Raw genomic sequence first — 25,875 nt, forward strand, 5'->3', positions numbered from 1 at the left:
ACATTGCAAAATCATCTACTGTGATACCTAGATGTTTGTAAAAACCTCTGAAAACTCCAAAACTTGTAGGTAATAGTTTCAGTAAAAGCTCTCTCATACTCTCTGAAAAATTGAAAATAAAATTACCATATGGTTCAGCAATTCCACTTCTGGGTATATATTTTAAAAATTGAAAGCAGGGTCTTGGAGAGAGATTTGTATATCCACATTTGTACCAGCATTATTCATAATAGCCAGGAGGTGGAAGCAACCCAATGTCCATCAGTGGATGAGTGGATAAGCAAAATATGGTATATACATAAAGGAGTATTAGCCTTAAAAAGGAAGGCAATCCTTTCATGTGCTACAGCATGCAAGAGCCTTGAGGATATTACACTAAGTGCAATTTTAAAAAGTCACCAAAAAAGTTAAGTATTGTGATTCCACTTACATGAGGTACCCAAGAGTAGTCAACTTCATAGAGAAATAAAGCAGAAGTGTGATCATCAGGGGCTGGGGGGAAGAGGGAATGGGGAATTGTTGCTTGCTGGGTAAGGAGTTTCAGCTTTGCAGATGAAAAGACTTCTTGAGGTTGATTGCACAACAGTGTGAGTGTACTTAACACTACTGTGTCGTACACTTAAAAAATAGTTAAGACGGTAAATTTTCTGTCATGTCTATTTTTACCATAATAAAAATACCCTCTTCTATGACTGCTGGAATGTAATTTCAAAATATAATGAATGCTACCAACTACAAAAATGATTAAACTTTTATAGATAATGTAACTTAAAATTGTATACACTTGGAATAATTTTTAAATCATTATTTTTTGCTTTGGGGGAAAACATTAAAGAAAAGTATGACTAACAAAAACAATCTAGATTAGCATTTATTATTAAAAATAAATCAATTTTAATATAGGAAAATACAGTAAAGTCAAAGTAATAATGCTATTGTTAAAAGGAATTTTTAAAAGAAGGAAAAAAGTTGAATAGATGATCATTTTCAGATATACCAGTATAATATTTAATTTTTTATTATTTCTTTTTAATCTTTAACAAATATTGATACATATGTAACTACAGCTCAGAAATAGAGGAGAAAAAACAAATATGCACAATCATGTGAAAATCAAAGCCACGAGTCCGGGTTAGGTCTATTTTCATATGATTCTGGTTTTTCAATGTTGCCATTTGATTTTTTTTTCCTTCATGACACAATTATTTTTAAGTCACTCATAAATTTAATAAATATTTACTGAAAATCTATTGCCGGTTAATATATACTTGATAGTGTATGAACAGTGATGAATAAACAGACATGTCCCTGATTGACATTCAGTGATCAAACAATACAAACGTACAAATGACAATACTTATGAAGGGAATAAATTTAATGCCATGAGAGAATACAGATGCCTCACTTTGTGACCAAGACCTGGGTGCAGGAGTACCAGGCCATGAAACTGGTTTCAATCACAGTGCTACCAATAATTATGCAAGCTTAGTCAAGTTTATTTGATCTAATCTTTCAGAGTAGAACGGTAACCTAAACTGTAATTCTGAAGAGATACTTCTTTTTTATTGTCATCAACCAATATATATTCTTAGCCAAATATCCAAAAATAGGACAGGGAAAGCATAAAAATTTTAACTAATTAAGATCTCCTTGTTCTGGATTCCTAGTTCATTCACAAAGACTAGTCTACTTAACTTTAACTAATATAAAACACTTAACGAAATTAAAGGATAACTTTTAATCAGGTAATTCAAAATGTACATTTGACCCTTCAACAATGTTGGAGTTAGGCGTGCCAAGCTGGTGCAGTTGAAAAACAAACAAATTAATAAATGACTTATCCAAGGGAAGGAGGCTGAAACGGTCTGGAGAGATTCACCACTTAAACCCTAGTTCTTTTGATTCTGTATATTGTGATCTCTAATCAAACAAAAACTCTTCCCCACACTTAAAGAAAATGAAAATAACAGTTACTATGCTTTTTAAAAAATCCACATAAAAGTGGATCTCTGTTGAACCTGTGTTGTTCAAAGGGTCAATGGTACCAAGATAAAAATTTGGGGGGAAGATGGCCAAGATGGCAGAGTAGGACTCATAGCTCACGCTCTCTCGTGAGTACATTAAAACTACATCTGAATAAGGAACCCTCACAGAATACATACTGAACTTTGGCAGAATATCTTACAATCAGAAATACAAAGATAATCCTCACAAAACCAGGTAGAAAAAAAGGAAATTGGGGTGGGACCTGTCCCCTGGGGGAGGGAGCAGCAAAGGAGGAGAAGCACCCTCCCCTGGGAAGCCCCTTGTCCCGTGGGGAAGTCCACTGGGACAGAAAGGGAGCTGGAGCCTTGGAGGAGACCACAGCAGCCCCTTGGAGACAGCTGAGAGCAACGTAGTGTCTGTGAGACCCTGAACCCAAGGCTGGAGCTGGCGGGGTCAGGCTGGGACTGGGGGCTGGAGCTGGGGCTTCCACCTGGAACCTGGAAGAGGACTGGACACAGGCCTCTGACTGGCCTTTGGTTTATTCTGCCCTCACCTAATAATGCAATGTTGGTGCTGAGCTCTTTCTCAATAAATATTTTTGATGAAGTCAAAAGCTCCTAAGAATATTTAAATCTCTATTTCTGATATAAACAATTTTCTGCATAATGATAAAAAATGAAAAATGGCTTTCCCCCAACAACAACAACAAAGGACAATCTACCTTTTAACCTCTTAGTTTAGAAGAGAAATAAAAGTTTTTTTATTTAATGGACCCTTCAAGTGTCCTTTGTGAAACAAGCCTGGGCATTTGTTAAAAGAAACTGTTGTCAGGGCTTCAAACATTCTAATTCAACAAGCACAGATAATGTAAATTCACTTTAATCTTCTTGAAAATGTCTGCAGTAAGAGGAAAGAAGAAAAAAAACCCCTCCTCGCTCTTGATGTTACATTTTATAGGCAATCCGTTGCGTCTTCGCTGATTAAAAAGCTGCTTCTCTAGGTATTTGCTTCTTTAATGAGGATCCCCTTAAATGTACAGTCATTTATGGAGGATGTGCCCTGGGAAGGCTGCCCGAGGGACTTGACCTCAAAGGCCTGAAAGGTCGGCCTGACGTAGCAACCTTCTGTCACTGCTGTTTTCCATACACGTTCTTTCTTGGGCCTGTAGTCATCAGGCTAGTTAGAAGAATGAATCTGTCCTTCATTTTTATGTATCTCACCTCCACAGATAGCTGAGGAAAGCCAAAAGAAACAAGTAAATAAACCCAGACATGCATTTTCATTTTCTTCTAAGGTAACATTTTAGTTCCATGCCTGTAGATGAGTACCTACAGACCAGGTTAGAAACATCAAGGTTGGCTGGTTGTAAATATTTAGTTGGCAAAAAAAAAACCCCCCAAACAAACAAACAAACAAACAAACAAAACAGCCTAACCACTCAACTATAAACAATAGGTAATAGTCAGCAGAGGGGTAACCACTGTTAATTCACCTCTTTACAAAAACAAGCATTTTTTGGTTTACTTTTAAAAAACTTTTGGAGATTTTGTAAATTTCTTCTGTGTGAGTTTGTTCTGTGACTCCCTGAACTGCTTCTTTTGGTCTTTCAACCTCAGATGAAGTTGCTGCACAGAACTCCCTGGGCCTCTGGCCCTGAGCAGGCCTTGTGCTCAACATCCATGGCTCCATCCAAACCAGCCTCTTCACTGCCACCTAGTTAATCTCAAAAACAAATGCCTCTGTTCTCTTAAAAGTCTAAGGGAAGAAGAAATCTGTCTTTTAAATTATCTTAATTTAGATAAGATAGATTATCCGGGCAGAGGCAGGAGCAAGAAGGGTCTTCTCCACCCATGACCTGGCAAGAAGGGAGCTGTTTTTAAAGCCAGGAAGCACGATGCCAGTTTATTGTTTAAAAGACGTATAGAGTGAACCATCTAGGAAATTCTTCTTGAATGCCTATGCTCTCAGTTAGACAAAGAAAGCCCCAGAACCATGCAGTTTCTAGTAGTACAGGTACTTCAGTAGTACAGGCGTCAAACACACACCAGCTCAGTAAAGGGAAGTGGCTATTTCTTCATATTTTAATACTACCATGAAAACACAGCTGAAGTCTAAGAACTCTTGTACCATTTGTTGCCGTTTCTCACACATCCCTGATGAGTTTTCCCCCACACTTCCTGGAGGAGTACATTTATGTTACTACATTACTGGTACCAGAAAACAGGCTGTTCTTGGGATTTAAATTTACCAGGGATTTTTATGAAAATCATCCTGATAAACATTATAATACAGGTTTAGAAAACTTCATAATTAAAATAAGATCATTCTAATGAAACTGAGAGAAAGGACACTTCTGTTAAGAGATCTAAGGGGAAGTCACCTGTAAAACTCAGTGTGACCTGCCTTTGCAGGCAACTGCAAACCCCTGTCCCACCCAGTTACTGCTGCTGCGAAGCTCAGCCCACATTCTGCTGTCTGCAGAGGTAAGAGCTTCAGGCAATCTGTCCCCACAGAATCTACCTAAAAGAAATAAAAGAATAAAGAGAGCCTCCTAAATGTGAATCTATATTCTAACTGCTTTCCACTTAGCTACAAATTAAACATAAACCCTGATTTGGTTCCTATCTCTACCCCCAGTACTAGAGCCATGACCATTACCAAAACACATCACCCTGACATGACCAAAAGAGTTTATGAAATGTTTTCTTTGGAACATATATACATATATTACAAATGGCTTCAGCTAGGCTAAGAAGCAATGTTCAAGGCAGTATTTTCCTGGACCTGACTTATCAATTAGATGAGATCCTTATTTTTCCTTATTTTTAAGCATTTCTAGAGATCTCTTGGACTTACTAAGACCACTGTCACCTTTAATACAACAGTGTCCATTCAGCAGGTCTTAGATGTTAAGAAAAAAAGATCTGTACAGCACATAGACATAATTGAGCAAAGCTACTTCAAAAATAAAGGAAAAGATACAACCTCAAAAAAAAAATCAATAGAGTAGATGCTCAGACACTCACAGTGGCAGTTCTCACCTTTAAGTAAAACTGAGGGCAACAGTAAAGTGCCTCACGCAAGCTAATGGTGTGGTCTGTGGTTACATGTTGGCAGCAGACTTTTGTAAGCACCAAATCTGAGCTATAACTTATGACACAAACTAGTTTCTCAGTCACAAAAAACCTGCAACACCATGACATCTTCAGTAAGAGCCAACACCTTTGGTTTAGGAAGCCAGTGACCAAATGTGTTCCTAATAGCTCATGCTCTACTGTCTTAGCAAACAAAACACACACACACACACACACACAATTTATCTGGTTTTCTCATTAAAACTCTGATTTTTAAATTAAAAACACAGAGACATGTGATGAGTAGTCACTAAAAGCTTAATGCATGCGAAAGCTATTCTAAACCAGTATGTTCAGATAGAAGCACCATCTCATAATTTAAGCTACTTTAAATCAATCATCTATTTATCCATCTGTATTTTTGCTGTGGTTGGAAAAAGGTATAATACAAATGAAAATGTTAGTCTCATACATTTTAAACTCTGAGGTGACTCTTGAAAGAACTGTCTTCAGACAGGACAGACCATATGCACAGCCACAGAAGGGGTGAATCATCTCTTAGCAAGGAGAGGGGGTTTTCTCCAGCACCCATCTCTGACTTCAGTGTAGTCACACCAGCACAAGCTACTTTTGTATAGGGCCACTGTAGTAAAATTTAAAACGATCTGCAAAATGGAGCAAAAAAACACACAGATTAAAAATGACTGTAACTGCACATGGGTGATTTGATTCCTAGAGGCTAGGAACCTGGGACTACTGTGAAAATGGGATTCACAGCAAATTCTTATTATTTTCTTTCTGTATTATTATCTCTCTATAATTTCTTCTTAAAAAACACCTCAAAAATCCCATTTTGTCATTCACATGAATGTTTAACAAAATAGAAGCACAATGTCAATAAGCAAACTAAATTATTTTAGCAATGAAACCAAAGTTTCTGTAAAGTTAATTTATTTGCATAATTATGAAACAAACAGAAATCTTTATTCAAATGGCTTGTTTTGAATTTTCTTAAATATTAAACCATGAAAACTTCTGATTTTGCCATGACTTTCTACTTTTCAATAATTTATTTCAGACATGTTTAATCATACTAAAAATAACCACTATGTGCCATCTTTGAAGATCGTTATTGCATATGTTGAAATGTTTTAAATAGAGCTCTAGAATTCAAATTTGTCCCTGTAACTGTCATCAAAAACAGATGTCACTATGTTTTTCTAGATCCAAGAATATATATTTAAAGACCTTTCAAGTTAAAAGATCTTGTACATAAGCCTTTATTCTGTACTTTTGAAATAATGCTTTTTAAAATAATTCAAGAATGTTAGAAAAGGCAATTTTCTTACTGCTTTACAAAAAGACTCAACTTTTCAAGTAATTAACTTTTTTTCTTAATTACACCAAAAGTAGAGCCAAACTAAGAAATGCATGTATCTAATGAGGTAAAATTCATTCGGAAAACATTTTTGTATTCAAAAAATTATTCTAACTCTATTCTGCTTAAAATATCCAAGATGCTTAAGGTATATAGTGAACCTGTTCTTTACTCTAGAAACAGAAATGGACTTTGGCCAAAAGCAACAATTTATGATAATTTGAAATACTTCTAATATAAAACTACAGTTTGTAACACTATTTAAAGAATTCCTTTGTGACCATATAAAAATCTGAATTTTAGAGGATTCTTGAGGAATGAAAAAAAGCAAAAAAATACATACGTAATCAATCTTGAACCCATGTTTCCTAAAAATAACTACCATTTTGGTGTTAGAAAACATATACTTCTCCCATTTCTTGAGCACAGTATTTAACAGAAATGTAAGTAGTAACAGAAAGGCAAATCAATCCTTAATTAGCTTACTTTTTCCTGAAATGAAAATACAGCATAACAATATTTCTCATGGCATCTTATATCTCAGTACCACAATTATCATTGATGAAATTGTATACCAACATTGGTTTTAATTCCCAATAAAAATAAGAATTTGTCTAGCTATAATGAGATTCACTTGTACTTTATGATGGTGTTAGCCGTTCACCATTAAATTCAACATTTATCAGTTTCTTTAAACATGTACTTTCTTGATTACAAAAGGGTGAAGTCTATTAAAAATGTTGAGAATAGAGACATGCTTTTTTAAATGCAATACAGTAGGTATGGCATAATTTGGTTTGGTTTAATAAAACTTTTCATTTATCTGTCTGGATTATTTACATTTTTCTTTTTCCTTCATTTTTCTTTTCCTTCACCTGATTTTATCATTTCAAATATTCTAAGTGTTACAAAATTTCCAAAATATCAAAGGGCAAAAGACTCATCTTTCTTTTTTTTTTGTATTTTCCAATAATCCTCAGTACTTGATTATGAAAACACATGGCTTCTATTTTCCTGATGTTCTCAATATGTTTGCTCCTCCATCTCTGAGTACCAATGCAACATCAAGTTATTCTTCGGATGTAACTGGGAAATAATTTCTGGTTTCCCCCTTAACTTTGTACTTGGTTTAAGACTGCTACCAAATAAGGAATATGACCACTGTCTGGTATTAAGTTTCAGTCTGCATTTGTAGTCTCCCTATAGTGACCACTAGGGTTTCAACTCCGCATGATCATGTGGGAACTCATTTATTATAACAGAGATGGCAAAACTAGAACATAGACACAAACAGTAGACCTCAAGGCTCATTTGTGGCTTCCCTCTGAGATTTAAGGTTTTTTTAAAATAATAGTATGCAAAGAGATTCAACTTCCTTCTGAATGAGGGGAAAAAAAACAGCTAAACTGGAGGGAAGTGTATCATCAAAATTTATTCAAAATCGAAACAATGTGGTTGCATTGCTAACAAATAGTTAATACTTGAAGCTTGGAACACACCAAAACACACACACACACACAGTTGGAAGAGGGGTGTAAATCTAAACAGCACAGTTTCCTATCTTGTTTTTAATCTTCTATTTTAAACTCCAAGCACTGCAAAAGACCAAAACTGGCTTACTTTAATATAAAACAGTCCTTTAGAAGTAGAAAATGTAATAAAGATAGGTTTCCTAAAGTCAAATCTTAGGGAGAAGAAAAATGTTGGCCTTTGACTAAGGTTACTAGCAGAATCCATACTTGAATTACAAATCAAAAGCACTTGGAAAATATCTGGTTTTCTATTATACTATTTTATGCTGCATCTTTTTTCAAAAAAAAAAATGATGAAATAAAAACTACCTAGCACAATTTTATAAATGTTTTATGTCTTATGGTAAGTGTCAATTTACCATTTATCAACTGAAAATTAATCATAGTTCCCTCGGAACATGGGATTGAGGGAGTTACAAAGAATTCTAAGATTTCCTCTGCTCTGTTAGGAGTCTTGGTTGCTGTTCTGCAAAGTTAAATTGATACAATTGCTGTGGATTCTGCTTATTAAAGACTTTGTTTTACAATCCTGCGGAGTGAAGAATCTTGAAGAAAGGCAGATCAACAGTCAAGGGACCAGATGTCTGGAAGCCTCCAGAGAAAGATGTAGTCAGTGAACTTTGTTAGCATAATTAAGTCATCACTGACTACCTAAACTAATTCCATGAACACCATCAAAAGACCAATTAGAATAATATTTATACATTATAGTGCTGAGAATGGGGAAGATACAAATCTTGTCAATTAGGCTGATATTATTAAATAGCTCTTTAGAAAAAGACATTAGAATCAAAAGCAGTAAAATAAAATAGATTTCTGGGCTCCAGCCAGACATAGTTTGGACAAGTCTAATAAACTCTCTAGGGAGTCAACAGTTTTCTTCTCAGAAGTCAGAGTACAGGCGAGATCAGGGATCAGTAAACTCTACCCCATGGGTGAAATCCAGCCTGCAGCCAGTTTTTGTAAAGAACGTTTTGTTAGACACATTCCTTTACATACTGTCTGTGACTGCTTTTGTGATACAACAGGAGAATTGAGTATCTGAACAAACTGTATAGGTGGCAAAGCCAAAATATTTCCTGTATGCCCTCTCCAGAAAGATTTACAACTCCTGGAATAATTGATAATGAAGGTTTTGTTCAGCACTGAATTGTATCATACTAAAGGGAAAATCTACATCTTTTTCTACAACTAGAAGCTGTTTGTGACTGGGAGTCAGAAAGCCTGGGTTCAAGTTCTAGCTTCTCAGTTTGCTAGTTTACTTAAACTTTCTGAGTTTGAGTGAATTTTCTTGCTATAAAATGGAGATGATTATTTCAGGCTGATCTGGGCAGGGTTAAATCAGAAAAATGTAATTGGATAATGTGTAGAAAAACACTAAGGTAACCTAAATACATTGTTAAGATTCTCATATATTATTATCCTGAACAGTTATAAAATGAATAAAAATATTAATCCAATTTACTTAATCCAACTATGCTGGGAAACATAAAAACATTAATTTTAAAGTTTCAAAGAAAAATCAACATATTAAAGTAAGGTATTCTTAATTTAAAATGTAAAGAAGGATGGACACGCAAATTTGGGCCTCAAGTTGAGCCATTGCTTTATAATAGACTAGTTGTATGACTCAGGTAGATCTTAATTCCATCAGAGATTCATTATTTGACAGGTGAAAACCGGAAGCTGGATTAGGTTATGAAAATAATTTTTCAGCTTAAACTTATATATTAATATCTGGATTTTGAAATTTTGATTTGTCATTGCCAACTATTTATAGGAACATTTTTTCTACCTGCCTTTCTTTAATCCCCACTCTGCCCCCATCTCTAACCAGTTGCCAGTTTCCACATGTACTCTGCAGTGCCCCCGAGATGCCGTCTTTCTCACTGGCCGTGTCCTCCGTGCTTCTTTGAAGAATGCAGCAGATTCACAAGCTGTGCTTAGGTTTTCAGTCGTGCCCTTCTCCAATTCATCCTCCACTCTATGATCATTTTAATCCCACTAAAGTTGGGGTCCCATTATGATGTCGGTGGCTTTAAGTCCAACTCAGTATCAATTTCTGAGCCTGTGCATCGGGTTCTAGGTTGGGACTCCCTTTGCTGCCTCACTTTCACTGTGTCGGAGTCTTCATCGCACTCATCCCGACGCCTGCTGTCGTGTCCTGACAAAGGCTCCAGTCTCAGGATTCCTCTCTTCAGGGTCCACATCATTCTACCCGAGATTCCACTTTCCCCTTCTCTGTTTTTGGAAACTCTTCACATCTCTCAAGGTCTGAATTAAATGCTACCCTGTCTTCAGTCATGCTTGGATCACCCAGTAAGATCTGAGCCCTCTTATCTCTGCAAGTCCATGACAAGATATATCTTGTTTTCTTCAGTTAATTTTCAGTTTGCCTACTATATTACTAGGCCTTGCCCTTGCTATATGTTTTTAAGATTCTTGATGGCAAAGATTTCTTTCACACACCAGAAAGATGCATATATTTTAAAGAAATAAAAGATTTTTCTACAAAGTAACTGTTAAAGTTAAGCAGGGCCTTTGGCAATATAAATATTCTGTTGTGAATTGACCCCATATGTGTAAATCATCAGATTCTGTGAAAAGAAAGTTTTCACAGCACGAAAGTGGTCAAATGATAGCTTTTCACTGGGGCTATGTAGGAAAAAAAAGAGCTAACTCTATTCACAACATAAGCAATATGCCCTTGTTAAAAGGCAGTCAGTTCTAAGGAGTGGAAAAATCGATATTGTGTGCTTTCATAAGCTCAACACGACTACATTCTCAGAGGCACATTCTAGACTGTTCCCAGCATGTGCTGTGCAGCATCCAAGACAGTCTGAGACTGGACAGGACTCTGTCTTTATCTTTTGAGGCTCAGTCATAAGAAGACATGTCTGTACATTGACAGTCTTATTTTTTTAACTGTAGTTAGAACATACAATTTAACATTTTAACCATCTTAAGCACACAGTTCTATAGCATTAAATAAATTTACACTGTTGTGCAACAACACTTCTACTTAAAAAATATTTTTCCTGGATAACATAGTATATGTTTATTGTAGAAAATAAAAGGAAGAAGAAATAAAAACCTATTTGTAAATCCACCAGGGAGAAATAACCATTGTGTTGGTATATGTCTTTTCATAATTTTGCCTCTAACATATGTAATTTAAAAATTAGATCTTTTCATGCCTGTGATTTTTAACCTGTTTATTAAATTGACCAATAGTTTGAAAACAGTCCTCTAGTTACAGGAAATAATCTTTAAAAAAAAAAAAGTTTGTAACAAAGGAACCATGATATGTTTTGATAATAACTCATGTGATTATCTTCAGAGAGATAAATTTAGCAACAATCCTATTTTATACCATATTTTATTCCTTCTTGATAAACATAATTTGATAAGGAAATTATCAAATAAACATTTTACTTTTACACTGGCCATTATGTATGTTTTTGTAAAATAGAATATTTTAATCCTTAAAAAAATCAACATTTTCTTTTGGCTCTCAAAATTTATTTTATTTTCAATTTTTCATTATTGTAAATAACTATCTTTGCACATACCCACATAACCGCTGTAGGATAAGTTTCTAGGATAAAGTGCAGGCATGTTTTGCAAAATGTGACACAGATCAACAAAGTTCTTCAGAAAAGATATTTCAGTGTTTACTTCCAGAAGCTGTGCACCCTCACAATCATTTGGTATTATCATTCTATTCCTTCTTTGCTAATTTGATAGGTGAACTACAACACACTGTTGTTGGTTCAAATAGCATTGCTTTGATAAAGAATGAGAGTAAACAAGTTCATATATTGATTAAATATCTATTTGCACTGATACTTCAATAAATATTCTGCTTCCTTAGTCATTTTTATATGTCAATCTTTATTAATTTACAGCAGCTATTTATACATGATTAACACCAAAGTTTTCTCATTCATTTGTGCTATATTACTCATGTTGACTTTTTAACATGTGTATTTGCATTTTATGAGATTTTATGTAATTCTGAAAAATTATTTTAACATTTTATTCTCAGCTTATGTACCCAAGACACAAATCACTTATATTTTCTTTAGAAAAAATATGCAGTATGAAGTAGAAGCTTTTTCAAAAATATTTTAAATGATTTCATTACTATTTGTTGAAAAATTATTTTCACAATTTATTTGAAAAATCACGTCTGTAGATGATTTCTTATATGATTAAAGTCTTCCATTCCCTTGGGCATAATTCTCTCCTTTTTAGATTGTTCTACTAATCGAGAAGTCTATTTTGACATTATCATAGAATTTGAATTAGTGAAACTTCATAATGTTTTTCTACTATCTTACCAAGCAATTCACTCTCTTTTATTAATTACTTTCAAACTTGCCTTGGTTATTTCCAATCCTTTTATTTTAGAAATAAACTCTAGAAATATTTGGTCTGGGTACAGAAGAAAAATCTATTGGAAATTTATTTGGAATTAATTAAAACTGTACATTAATTTTGGAAAAATTGACAATTTATTACAAGTCCTACAATACAGTCAATTGATCTGTTTTAGTTCCAAAGTCTTCAGTTCTCTAAAATCTACTACATTTAAATATATTTGTTTTTATTTGATCACCTCTAGTTCTGTTTTCTAATTGCTTCTTTTAAATTTTTGAGGAGGAAATAACATATTCTTCATAACTAAACAAATGTGATCATTAGCTCTGCCAAATGAAATCTGTGTGATGTTAGGCAAATTACTCAATTCTTTCTTAAATTCAATTTTCTTCATCTGTAAAATGTAGGTAATTGTAATATTAAACTCAGCTGGGGGTGAATAGATTAGAGAAATTTAGTACAGCATCTGGTATAGTGTAAAAAACTCAATAAAGATTAGTTTCTTCTATTTATTGTCTAAATCTAGTCCTAATTCATCAGGTTATCTAGTCCTAATTCATCTTCTAGACTTAATTCATCAAATTATCATTAAACATACATACTGAATTCCAGCATTAACAGCATTTATAGACAATTTTAAGGTTTTTTTTATTGTGATATTATTATTTTTCAAATTAACAGATTTTATAACACTGAACTACTCTCAAATTACCAAATCAAAACATTTGCAAATTTATAAATTACAGAACATGATTTGATTTGATTATATATACATAACATCTGTGTGTTTATATTTGTATGAGAAGCATTTCATATTTTTTTCACATGAGTTGTATGCAGTATGCCTATCAGAATTTTACCAGTTTTATAAAGTAAACAAAGGGGCTACACATTGTTTTAAAATGCACTTGAGAGGGGGGTATAGCTCAGTGGTAGAATGTGGGCTTGGCATACACAACATCCTGGGTTCAATTCCTGGTACCGCCACTGAAGTAAATAAATAAATAAATAAATAAATAAATAAATAAATAAATAAATAAATAAATAAACAAACAAACAAACAAATAAATAAATAAACCTAATTACCTCTCCCTCAAAAAGAAGTAAAATAAAATAAATAAAACCTAAAATTCACTTGAAATACATTTTTATTATGTGGGAAGTATCTGAATTTTTACAGTTTGAAAAAGATTCCTTGAGAAATCACCTGCAAGCAGCATGACTTCAAATAACTTTTTGTCAACTTACTTCATACTGTTATTAACTTATGAAACTTCTCATGCTTATTAAGTCAGTTTTGGTAGCTTGAATTTCCAGGATTCTGCATTAAGAAATACTTCAAAAAGAACTATTTCTGCAGGTTTTGATGTTTTACAAGTTGAATATATAGCCAATGAAACCATATTATCATGAATTCAGGTAAAAAAAAACTTTAAATGAAGTACAACATATTCAAATATTAAATCACTATGTTGTACACCTGAAACTAATACAATATTGTAAATCAACTATACTTTAATAAAAAAAAAATCCACATTTCAAACAGGAAAAATACCACCAAAACAAGCTAAGTGAAAAAACTAATCTAAAATATAGACTATAGTCAGGACAAAATGAGCTTTGATGGAAGTCTGAGATACAAGAAGGAATACTAAATAAAAACATTTGGTATATCTTCAACAAATGTTGTTGGGAAAAATATCTCTACATGCAAGAGAATGAAGCCGTACACAAAAATTAACTTGACAATAGATTAAAGACCTAAGCTTAAGACTTAAAACTCTAAAATGCCTAGAAGAAAACATAGGGGAGAAGCTTCATTGGATATGGCAATGATTTCTTGGATACTCCCTGAAAAGCAAAATTAAAAAAAGTGAAAAATCACTAGATCATTAGTACTACATCAAAGTAAAGAACTTTTGTGAAACAAAGGAAACAATCAGTGCTGTCAAAAGGTAACTACAGAGGAGATAATATCTGCCAATTTTATGTCTCATAGGGCGTTAATAGCCAGAATATATAAAGAACTCCCATAACACAAAAAGAAAAAAATAAAATAATCCAATTAAAAATAAGCAAAAAACTTGAATAAACATTTCTCCAAAGATGGCGTACAAATAGCCAACAATCATATTTTTTAAATGATCAATATCACTAATCATTAGAGAAATGCAGATTAAAGCCACAAGGAGGTATCACTTCACACCCACTACAATGGTGACTATAAAAGATGTGGAGAAACTGGACCCCATGTGCATTGCTGGAAAGATTCTAGAATTGTGCAGCCACTACAGAAAACAGTATGAATGTTCCTCAAAAACTAAAAATAGAACTGCCAAATGATCCAACAATCCCCAAGAATTTATGCACGCTACACCACGGATAAGCCTTTAGGCCATTATACACAGAAGATAAGCCACTTACAAAAAGACAAACACTGTGTGACCCCACTTATATAAGGTTTCTAAAGTAGCCAATTCATAAAAAGCAGAAAGAAAATGGTGCTTACCAGGAACCAAGGAAGGGGAAAATGGAGAGTTGTTTAATGAATGGAGTTTCAGTTTTGCAAGATGAAAAAGTTCTAGAGATCTGTTTCACAAAGTGTGCATGTATTTAACATGACTGAATTGTGTATTTAACAATGGTTAAGATAGCAATTTTGTATGTTTTTATCACAATAAAAATGTTACATAAATATCTGCATAGTTAAGTGCAAAAAACAATAATAGCATTTCATTTGTCTCAGAGAGAAAACAAGCTTGAAAACAAAACAAAACAATATCATATAAGATGAAGGCATTTGAATCAGCATCTTTTTTTAGAATCTTTTTATGGTTTGGTAGGAGTGTAAAGATGTTAATTATATATGGCTTCATGCAGAGAGTAAGCTAGTAGAAAGAGGTACCAAAAAATAGAATACACACTTAAAATTTTCAAACCAGTAGAGGGAAAAAAAATGAAATGAGGGAAAAGAAAACATAATTCAATACATTAGAAGGCAAAGCACAGAACAAAAGAAACCAAGCGGGACATATAGAATGTAAATAAGATGCAGTAATACATCAGTAATCAGATGTAACTCCAAGAAGCAATTTAGTTAAAGACAAAACTAGCCATCATGAATTCAATAAAAAATAAAAGCCAAGTATTTGGTATCTAAAAAGGACACACATGAGACACAAAATCTCAAATGGTTAAATGTTTAAAGAAGATAAAGATATACAGGCAGAAATATTGATCAAAAAAAGTATAATCTATTAATATCAGAAAAAAGTTTTAACCTAAACCATGACTAGAGATAGAGATACACTATAGAATGATAATAGTCTAATTTATTGGGAAAATGTAATATTATAAACAAATATGTATACAATATATAATAATACAGTGTAAAACTATTTTAAAACTATGAAGAGCAATTAATCTACCAAACAGTGGCAAATAATATTTTAATGTTAATAACATATCTTTCTACTATTTGATAGATGAAGCAGTCAAAAACAGCACTATAGAGAATATATAAACAGCACAATTAAAAAGACTAATGCATGTATAGAAAACTTTGCACCCAGCCATTGCACAAGACACATTTAAAAGCAAGGATTTTTTTTAATGAATACTGGTCAATTCTAAGGTCATACTGCCAGCCTCAAGTTATTTCAAACACTGACATCATACAGACTATAGTCTCTGTCCAAAAAAGTGACTAAAGGAGAAATTAATAAAAAAGAAAGATTGGGAAAACAACATATTTTTTGCAAATAAAAATTATGTCACTGAAAAATATGTAGGCTTAGAAGAAATAATAAAAGATGAAGAAGATAATTAGAATTTAAAAATAACAAAAACACCATGTGTCAAGCTGGTGAAATTCAGATAGAGTAGTCCTTAGAAGAAGACTTACAGCCTTAAGTGTTTGTATTGGAAAAGAAAAGATACTTGAAATTAATGAGTTAAGCTTGCAAAAGAAGAAGTAAAAAAGACCTATTAAATCTACAGATTTAAGGCAATCTGTATCAAAATATCCATGATATTTTTCACAGAACCAGGAAAAAAAGTCCTAAAATTACATAGAACCAGAAAAGACCTCAAATTGCCAAAGAAATCTGAGAAAAAAAGAAGAAAGCTGAAGATATCACACTTCCAGACTTTAGACTATACCACAAAGCTACAATAATGCGAAGTGGTATTGGCACAGAAACAGACGTGTAGAACAACGGAACAGAATGGAGGGCCCGGAAATAAACACACCACTTACGTTTTGGACGATTAATCTAAAACAAAGGAGGTAAGAATATACAATGGAGAAAAGATAGCCTTTTCAATAAATGGTGCTGAGAAAACTAGACAGCTACATGGAAAAGGATGCAATTACAACAGTTCCTCACACCATGTACAAAAATAAACTCAAAATATATTAAAGACATAAATGAAAGACCTGAAACTATAAAACTCCTCAAAGAGAACATAGGCAGAGCACTCTTTGACATAAATAGTAGCAATCTTTTTTTAGATCTGTCTCCTAAGGCAAAAGAAATAAAAGCAAAAATAAACAAAAGGGACCTAATTAAACTTAAAAGACTTTGCACAGGAAAGGAAACCACTGACAAAACAAAAAGACAAGCTACTGAATTGGAGAATATGTTTGCACGTGACATGGATGACAAGGAGTTAATATCTAAAATGTGTAAACAGCTCTTACAACTCAATACTAAAAACATTCAATTGAAAAATGGGCAGAAGACTTTTAACATTTTTCCAAAAAAAGACATACAGATGGCTAACAGGCGCATGAAAAGATGCTCAACATCACTAATTATTAGAGAAATACAAATCAAAAACATGAGATATCACCTCACACCTGTCAGAATGGCTATCACCAAAAAGTCTACAAATAACAAACGTTGGCGAGAATGTGGAGAAAAGGGAACCCTTGTACACTGTTGGTGGGAATGCAAATTGGTGCAGCCACTATGGAAGACAGTATGGAAGTTCCTTAAAACACTAAAAACAGGACTAACATGTGATCCAATAACTTCATTCTTGGGTATATATCTGGGAAGAAATGAAAAAAAAAACTAATTTGAAAGGACACATACACCCCAATGTTCATAGCAGCATTACTTACAATAGCCAAGATACGGAAGCAACCCAAGTTCCAATCAACAGATGAGTGGATAAAGATGTGATACACACACACGGGTATTACTCAGACATAAAAAAAGAATGAAATTCCATCATTTGCAGCAACATGGATGGACCTAGAAAATATTATGTTTATTGAAACAAAATCAGACAGAGAAAGACAAATACTGTATAAAATCACTTACGTTTGGAATCTAAAAAAAAATACAAATGTATACACAAAACAGAAGGAGATTCACAGATAAAGAAAACAAACTTGTGGTTACCAAAGGAGAAAGAGAAGGGAGAAGGGGCAAAATATGATATGGGATTAAGAAATACAAACTCCTATGTAGAAAAGAAATAAGTAAAAAGATAAGATTGTACAGCACTGAGAATTACACTTATTATCTTGCAATAGTTTTTAATGGAGTATAATCTGTAAAAATACTGAATCCCTATGCTGTATACCTGAAACTAATATAAAATTGTAAATCAAGTATATGTCAATGAACTAAAAAAGAGAAGATATTAAAGAAAGAAAATAAGGAAAATATAAGAATGAAAAATCAGTTAATATTGTTGATTGGCCACTTACAATAATACAATTTATTTGCCCCTAATTGTACACAGTTAAGAAATATGATAGAAAGTTAAGGGATTTGTTTATTTCTTCACTTTTGCAACACTTTAGAAAATACCATTTTATTAGTAATCCTACGTACAAGAAAAGTGTTGAACTTTGAATGCTAATGGCACGGGTACTGCAATTAGGTAACAGAAACTTTTTCATATATTATCTTGCTCTTACAAGCTGATTTAACTTGATTAATCATGTTCCAAAGCTTTCTATATTCTATAAGGCTTTATTTTCCAAAATTATGTATAGTTTTAAACTTTCTCTGAAGCTTTATCATCCTTTATATCTTTCTCTTCAGTACTTTTTTTTTTTTTTTTAATGATTCTCATGTTATATTTTCAGGGGTTTGTTCAAAGAATCTAAATGGAAATTGATCAGCACCTATAACTATTACAATGTAGACTCATAATTCTTAAACTAAAAATAACTATATAAAGAATTACATATGCATTAATGTATTATAAGCCAGTTGTAAATTTTTATGTGTAAAATCTATTGATGCTACACAGTAGTTTCATTTAGTTTTCATTGTAACTATTGCAACATCCTGGATAGCTCCATACCCACAGTAATAACAACAACACTCAATTATCGAGAGATCAAACCTTCTTTAGCTGCATTTGCATTCCCACCAAAACTCAAAGTGTATTTGAGTCATTCCAGATGAATTTGCCAAAGGTAAAAAATCATTTAACAATTAGTTAAAAACCAAAGATTAACATCAAGACAATCTCAGTCAGGGGAGACTTTTAAGGTTAGCATTCAAGACAGAATCCAGAAATTGATAAATTTGTTTCTTAGTAATTTTAAATTCTATAACCAATCAAACAATACAATAGAGGGAATTTTATGTCTTCCTTTTTAATCCCTATGTGTATAATCTCATTTTCTTGCCTTAAGGTGCTATTATTTCCACCAAAACATTATTAAAAAAAAAGGAAGGAGAGTGGCAATTATACTTGGTTTTTTACCTATGTCAAATAAATAATTTAAGAATTTCCCCAATAATGGTATTTGTACTAATTTTTGATTCTTTTTATATGATTAAGAAAGTATTCTTCTATTCCTAGTTTGCTCAGGATTTGTTGTTGTTAAATCATTAATAGATTGTTTTCTTGATTTAGTTGAGATACATCTAATGGTGCATATATATATACACATACATACATATACACACAAACACATAAATAATATATAATACATATATACACATTTCGATGCATTTATATCTGTACTTGAAATATACATCATACATTTTATGTATTATTTACATATTTATAGACAGATGCATATATATACCTGCATTTGGTTTGGTAATTTGGGAAGGATTTTACACATATATTCAGTGGTTAGACTGGGTTAAAATTTTCCTTTCTTATACTGTCCTTGTCATCAGGATGACTATCAAAGTTTTGCTACGTATATAAATAAGCGAGTGTATCCTTTTTAAAAATTTTCCTGTAAGATTTTATGTAAGATTGTACTTATTTCTTATTTGATTGTTGGATAGAACTCACTGATTAAGCCATCTGAGCCTGAATATTCATTGTTGAAAAAACTGACTAATAATTCAACCAAATAGTAACTTGATTTCTTTAGTGCTTACAGAAGCATTCAGGCTTTTTATTTGTTCTTGAGTAAGAACTTAGTAATATTTTGTAGTAATTTGCCATTTCGTTTATATTTTTAAAGCATCTATGGTTATAATAATCTTTTTATTCTAAATATTAGGTAATTGTGCTTTTCTTTTTTCTTTCGTAATCTCTTTTCATCCATTTCTTTTTTTATCTAAGTTGTTTCAAAGTACCAACTTTCTTCATATTTTGTGCCATGTTTCATGTTTTTAATTTTTATTTATTACTTCTTCCTTTATGTACTTTTCTATTTATTTTATTGCTCTTTTTCTAGCCTCTTTATGAGGATGTTTACTTGTTTAGTTTAGGGTATTTCTTATTTCCTAATCTGAGCAGTTAAGCTTATGAATTTCCTTCTAAATACTGCTTTACGTGTATCTTCCAGGCTTGGTATTCTCAGTATTTTTGTTAGAACTGAAAATAACTTCTAATTTTCATTATAACTTCTTCTTGACTAAATTGGATATCTGATGTATATTTTTAAATGTTAAAATATGCGAGATTTTTCTAGTTACCTTTCTGACACTGATTTCTAACTTAATTTCATTGTGTCTGAAAACATAATTTGTATTATTTCAACCCTTTAGGCTATTTAACATTTCTTTTAAAATTACAAAAAATTCTTGGAGTTTGAGTAATTTCCATTTATTTAAGTTTTCTGAGTTACTTAGTCTGTTATTTGATGAACCAAAGAAGAATTTTTTTAAGTAAGTTATATTTGAAAAAATGATGAACCTTTGCTTATACAAAACTAAAGAGAACTCTTGATGGGATAAACTACCTTCTCCCCTGGGGTCACAGATACTCTCCAGATGCAGTGTGTATAAGAAGAGTAGCCACTGGGAAATCCTGCAGAGGAAAGGTTGCCATTGGATTCTTCTAGAGTTTCTCCACATGCTGAAAGAAAAAAATACACATTTTTTATTTTTTGAAAAAATGAAAAAGATTATTCTTTAATTTTTATGAAAGACATTGGCATCATAAATAAAACCTTGAGTTTTATTAGACAGATAAGGTGTTAAAATATATATTTGTATTTTATAAAAGACTTTCCTTTCTAAGTAATTTCTATGTCTTACCAGAATTTCAGTATACTTAATGGGATCACCAGAGCTAACTATAAAGAAGATTATGAGATAAATAACCTGGCATTCATAAGGTTCTTTGTCATTCATTCCCAAGAAGTCAGTAGCCTAATTATAAATCACCCACAATCAATTCAGGCCAGTGGATACCTAGTTGATATGCCTCTGAGGCCACATGATATATTCCATTAACACTTTGATGTAGAATGAGGCTAATTTTAATAATGAATACTGTATCAAAGTTGAAAAAGAAGAAATCTTAAATAATAACTAATAACTACTTATATTGGTACCAAAATGTCATATACAATGAAAATTTTTCTAAAGATAAGCTAGAAAAAAATTGAAAGATAAAAACATCATGGGAGACTAAAAGTTTCCAACAAGATATAGACATTTATTTACTCTGTTTTTTGTTGATCATGAGGAGAAATTGCTGGAAAAGCAATTATGTTTTTTCCTCTTACTAAGTCTGTCTAATTTCTTGGAAATAATTACCAGTCATCTGAAATAACAAATAATCAGCTGCTCAGCCTCAAGATCTGTGTGATTGGTATCTGTAGGGCCATGTCTACAAAGTCCAAAGCAGAGGGTAATTAGCTCATTGGTTCAGCCAAGGCTTGTAGTCAAAAGCATTCTACTGTGGATTTTCCTGTTGCTTCTGCAAGACATGGTATGAGACACATAAATCTAGGCTGTTTTAGTGTCCTTAATTCAAGAATAATTCCTCTGCTGCAGCCAGCTGTCTTTATAACCTTGATCAACAGCTCCTTCTCTCTGAAGGAGACTGAAATAAAACTCACATGGCACCATATTACAGAGCCATAGCTACCAGCAAGTGAACTCTTGTCTCATCAAATCAATAAGGTATAAATGGTTCTGTGTATCTTGAGTTAAATGAAGAAACAAAGATACAAAGGTGACTATGAAAACATAAATATAAAAAGTCTGACAAGATATGAATATTTACTTAGAATAAAAGATATTATGTTTTCACAACAAATAAATTTAAAGTAAGCAATGTTATTCTGATGAATAGGCAGACAAAAGCAACTTTAGAATGAAAGAAAAATGCTCAAGGTAAAAAATATATAATCAGCAGTTTCCATGAATTTATCAAGTTTCATAAGGGAACTTGATAAATGTGACCTTACAAGAACCCTTAGAAAAATGAAAGTGCAAACAATGTGCTTCTAACTAGGATCAATTTAGACGCTAAATAGTCATTTGGGAGTTGAGTGTGTTTCAATTAAAAAAAGCTGCAATTCACAGCAGTTTAAAAATAAATTCTGAAATGACTGAAACTCCACTAAGTCACACAGAATTCTGGTACTGGAATCCAGCAACTCCACATAAAAACGCTATGAACAGATAACTGCACCCCACGTTCACTGCAGCATTATTGAGCCAAGATATGAAAACAACCTAAGTGTCCAACAGTGGATGAACGGATAACAAATGTGATTCACACACACACACACACACACACACACACACACACACACACACACACACAGGAATATTATTCAGCCATAATAATTCAGCCACTTTCCCAAACATGCATATGAGCTGCAGCAGAGAAAGACGCAGGATTCAGTGATTTACTAATCTGGGGTGGGGGGGCACCCCAACCAGGACAACGGCCCGGTACCCGCCTCAGGGCCCAAACGGGAAGCGCGGCCTGGACCTCACCTACGCACCCCTCCCTGTGCGCCTCCCCAATTGCACAGCCCAGGCCTCACCCGCCGACTCCCCGACCTGCGCGCCCCCACCAGCGCCCCCTTACCTGCTCGGCGTTGGCAGCAGAGGCGACGGCAGGCGGCGGCGGCCCAGACCCCAGGCCGCGTTCCTCCTCCGGGAGCCGGCCCAGAAGCACCCGGCTCCCGCCCAGCTTCCACGCGCTCTGGGCGCGCCCCTCCCCCTCCCCCTCCTCCTCCCGCCCGCAGAGCTGACACATGGGTGGGGCTCCTGCAGTAGGGACTCTGCGACTGGGGCCAGGCGCTGGGGCGGTGGGGCCGGCCAACCTCGTGGACCAGGCCGGCCGGGTCCCCAACCCCAACGTCCCCACCCTGCCACCCACAGGGTCCTGGCAGTTAACTAGAACCACCGCAGGCCCTGGGCCAGGCCACACCCCCAGCCCCACACCCCCTGCTCGCCGTCCCCCACCCAGTCACTGCCTCCCAACCCCCTACCAGGCCTGGTCCCCGATTGATCGCACCCCCAAGACAAGGCTCCTTCTCCTCACACATAAGTCCCCGCCCCCACACTGCGCCCCACTAGGTCCTAAGCTACAGCCCCCCGCAAACCAAGCTGCCCCTCATGCCTCACCCCAGGCCCCCCAACATCCAGAGATAGTCCCTTCATCCTTCACCGCGCAGTTACCCCCTCACCACTCAGCCAGGACCCCCACTCCAAGCGGCCTTCATCCCGAGCCGAGCTCACTCACCCCACAGCTGGATCACTTCCAATCCCAGTGACCCTTAACCCCTCAGCCTGTCCCCTCCCTCACCGCGGGATCCCACCACACCCAGAGTGCACCCCTAACCCAGCTGACCCTCTCACCCCTCACTTCGCAGGGGCGGGGCCGTCCGGGCTCCGATCACCATGACAACAGCAGCCAGACAGTGATCCCGGGCAGTATGTGGGCACACAGCCCTGTGTCCCAGGTGCCGGGGCCTGGGCAGGCAGGGCTAGAGGTTGTTCCAATTCCCTCCCGGGTGCCCTCCCCCACCCCTCAACCCCCCACCCCTCACCACCTCCACTCCCCCGCAACCACCGCCCCATGCCCAGTGCCGCCTCTGAGCTGATGGGTCAGGGTGGTCCTGGGCTGAACAGCGTTTATCAGTGGGACCTGGGTGGTTGATGGCGCTGCCAGGAGGGAGGGTGCAGCCCGGCCCGGGATGGACAGCAGGCAGCAGCAGCCATGGCAGTGGCGGCGGCAGAGCAGGGGGGCTGCCCTGGGAGAGCCAGTGCACTTGCTGCAATCTCCCACGCTGCCTGGCTGCCTGGCCTGGGGGCACTTCTGCCGCGCCAGCTTCTTGCAAAGAATTTCTCCCTGTCAGCTTGCTCCTGGGAGGCAGACGGGGTGTGGTCAGGGGGCTGTGGGGGCGGCAGCAGCAACTGTGGGATTGGGACTGCCCCACGCTAGAGTTGGGATTTGCTCCCGTTTCCCACTGTCACTGTCGCTGTCCCTGTCCCCGCCCCAGCACACTGATCGCACCAAGCCGGCCTCTCAGGAGCAGGCTGACCTGATGACACGCCTCCAGCGAAACTGGGGCAGCAGAGGCCGCCCCCAGGCCAGGCGGCCAGGGAGATGGAAATCAATGCAAGGGCTTGCACAGGGCAGCCTCACTCCCACCACCACCACTGCCCTCGCCCCTGACCGCACTGTGCCAGCCTCCTGGGAGACGACCGACCTAAAGACCTGGATCCAGTCAACCTGGAGCAGCAGAGACCACCCCCAGATCAGGCTGTGGGGGAAATCGGAGCAAATAAATGGCTCCCAAGGGGCAGCCCCCCTCCTCCCGCTGCTGCTACTACCACTGCCATCCTCCCAGCCCCCTGACCACACCGAGTCTTCGGTCTTACCAAGGTGCGTATAGAGGGAACATACGCCAACATCATCAAAGCTATTTATGGCAAACCTACAACCAGCATCATACTCTACAAGAAAAGCTGAAAGCCTGTCTGCTGAAATCTGGAACAAGACAAGGATGCCCACTCTCACTACTTCTATTCAATACAGTATTGGCAGTCCCAGTAGAGTGACTGGACAAGAAAAGGAAATAAAAGGGATCCAAATTGGAAAAAGAAGAGGTAAAACTGTCATTATATCTGGAGGACATGATACTATATATAGAAAACCCTAAAGGCTCCACATAAAAAACAGCTAGAGCTGACAAAAGAATTTGGCAAGGTAGCAGAATACAACAACAACATACAGAAATCAGTGGCATTTCTTTACACAAAAGTACTAATTGCTTTTAAATCCGCATCCCCAAAATAAAATACTCAGGAATAAATCTGACCCAGGAAGTAAAAGGTTTCTATGAGGAGACCTACAAAACCCTGACTAAGGAAATTAAAGAGGACTTAGAGAAATGGAAAGACATCCCATGTTCTTGCATCGGAAGAATTAATTATGTTCAAACAGCCAGGCTGCCCAAGGCAATCTACGGATTTAATGCGATCCCATTACCCAGGACAGTTTTCACAGAACTACACCATCTAGCAGACAAGAAACTGAAAATAAACAGGACTTCCTTTTCCCTTGTCTAGAAAAACAAGTGTCCCAAAAGGGCGCAGCCTGGGCCGAGGCTCCAGCCTTTGGCAGTGAGTAACCACAAGCTACGACTGGAGCCCAGATTAGGTCCTTACCTCCTGGGTGCGCTTCCTGGCCTGCTGAAGCTCTTCTTCATAGCCCTTCTGCCGCAGCTCGCTAAGGCTTTCATAATACCCCTCCAGGTCACGGGTCTCTGTGAAGAGCACCTGGGAGAGGATCTTCCAGCCGGAGGTGTCCAGCCCGTGGCCCGGGGAGCTCTGGAGCTGGTAACACAGGATGTGGACCTCCTGCTCAGTCATCTCTGGGGCGCCCCGGAACAGCACTGTCAACATGCCCCAGAGCCCCTCGGGGAATACCAGCAGGCACGGCTCCAGCTGCGAGCGCACGGAGCTGGGGTGCTGGTGCGCCGCGCGCAGATCCTGGAAGAAGCGCCCAGCCCAGCTCCTCGCTGGGGACTCCAGCTCCGTGGCACACGGCAGCGTCTCCGCCACCAAAAGCCCAGGGATGCCCGGTCCGCCTCGCCCTCCCTCACCATTTCTAGCATCTCAGTCTCCTCAGTGACGGTCATCCAGGCGCTCACTACCCGCACTGAGGACACCTGGGCCTCCTTGGGCGCCGTCGCGGCTGGCCCCCGCCCCACCTCTGCCTTCGGATGCACTGCGGGCCGGGCTGGACTTGGCCCTCACTGGACTCTGAAGAGGACTCTCCGCCTTCTTTCCCGCCAAACTCCATGGCAGCGGGCACCCTGGAAGGCTGC

General features: G+C 36.5%; 1 pseudogene; it reads right to left on the reverse strand.

Annotated features, from left to right (window-relative positions):
* The window catches only part of LOC141578280 (tolloid-like protein 1), a 253,168-nt pseudogene that overhangs the window by 172,461 nt on the left and 54,832 nt on the right, over positions 1–25,875 (reverse strand).

This window comes from Camelus bactrianus, chromosome 8 (assembly GCF_048773025.1).
Source record: "Camelus bactrianus isolate YW-2024 breed Bactrian camel chromosome 8, ASM4877302v1, whole genome shotgun sequence".
NCBI lineage: Eukaryota > Metazoa > Chordata > Mammalia > Artiodactyla > Camelidae > Camelus > Camelus bactrianus.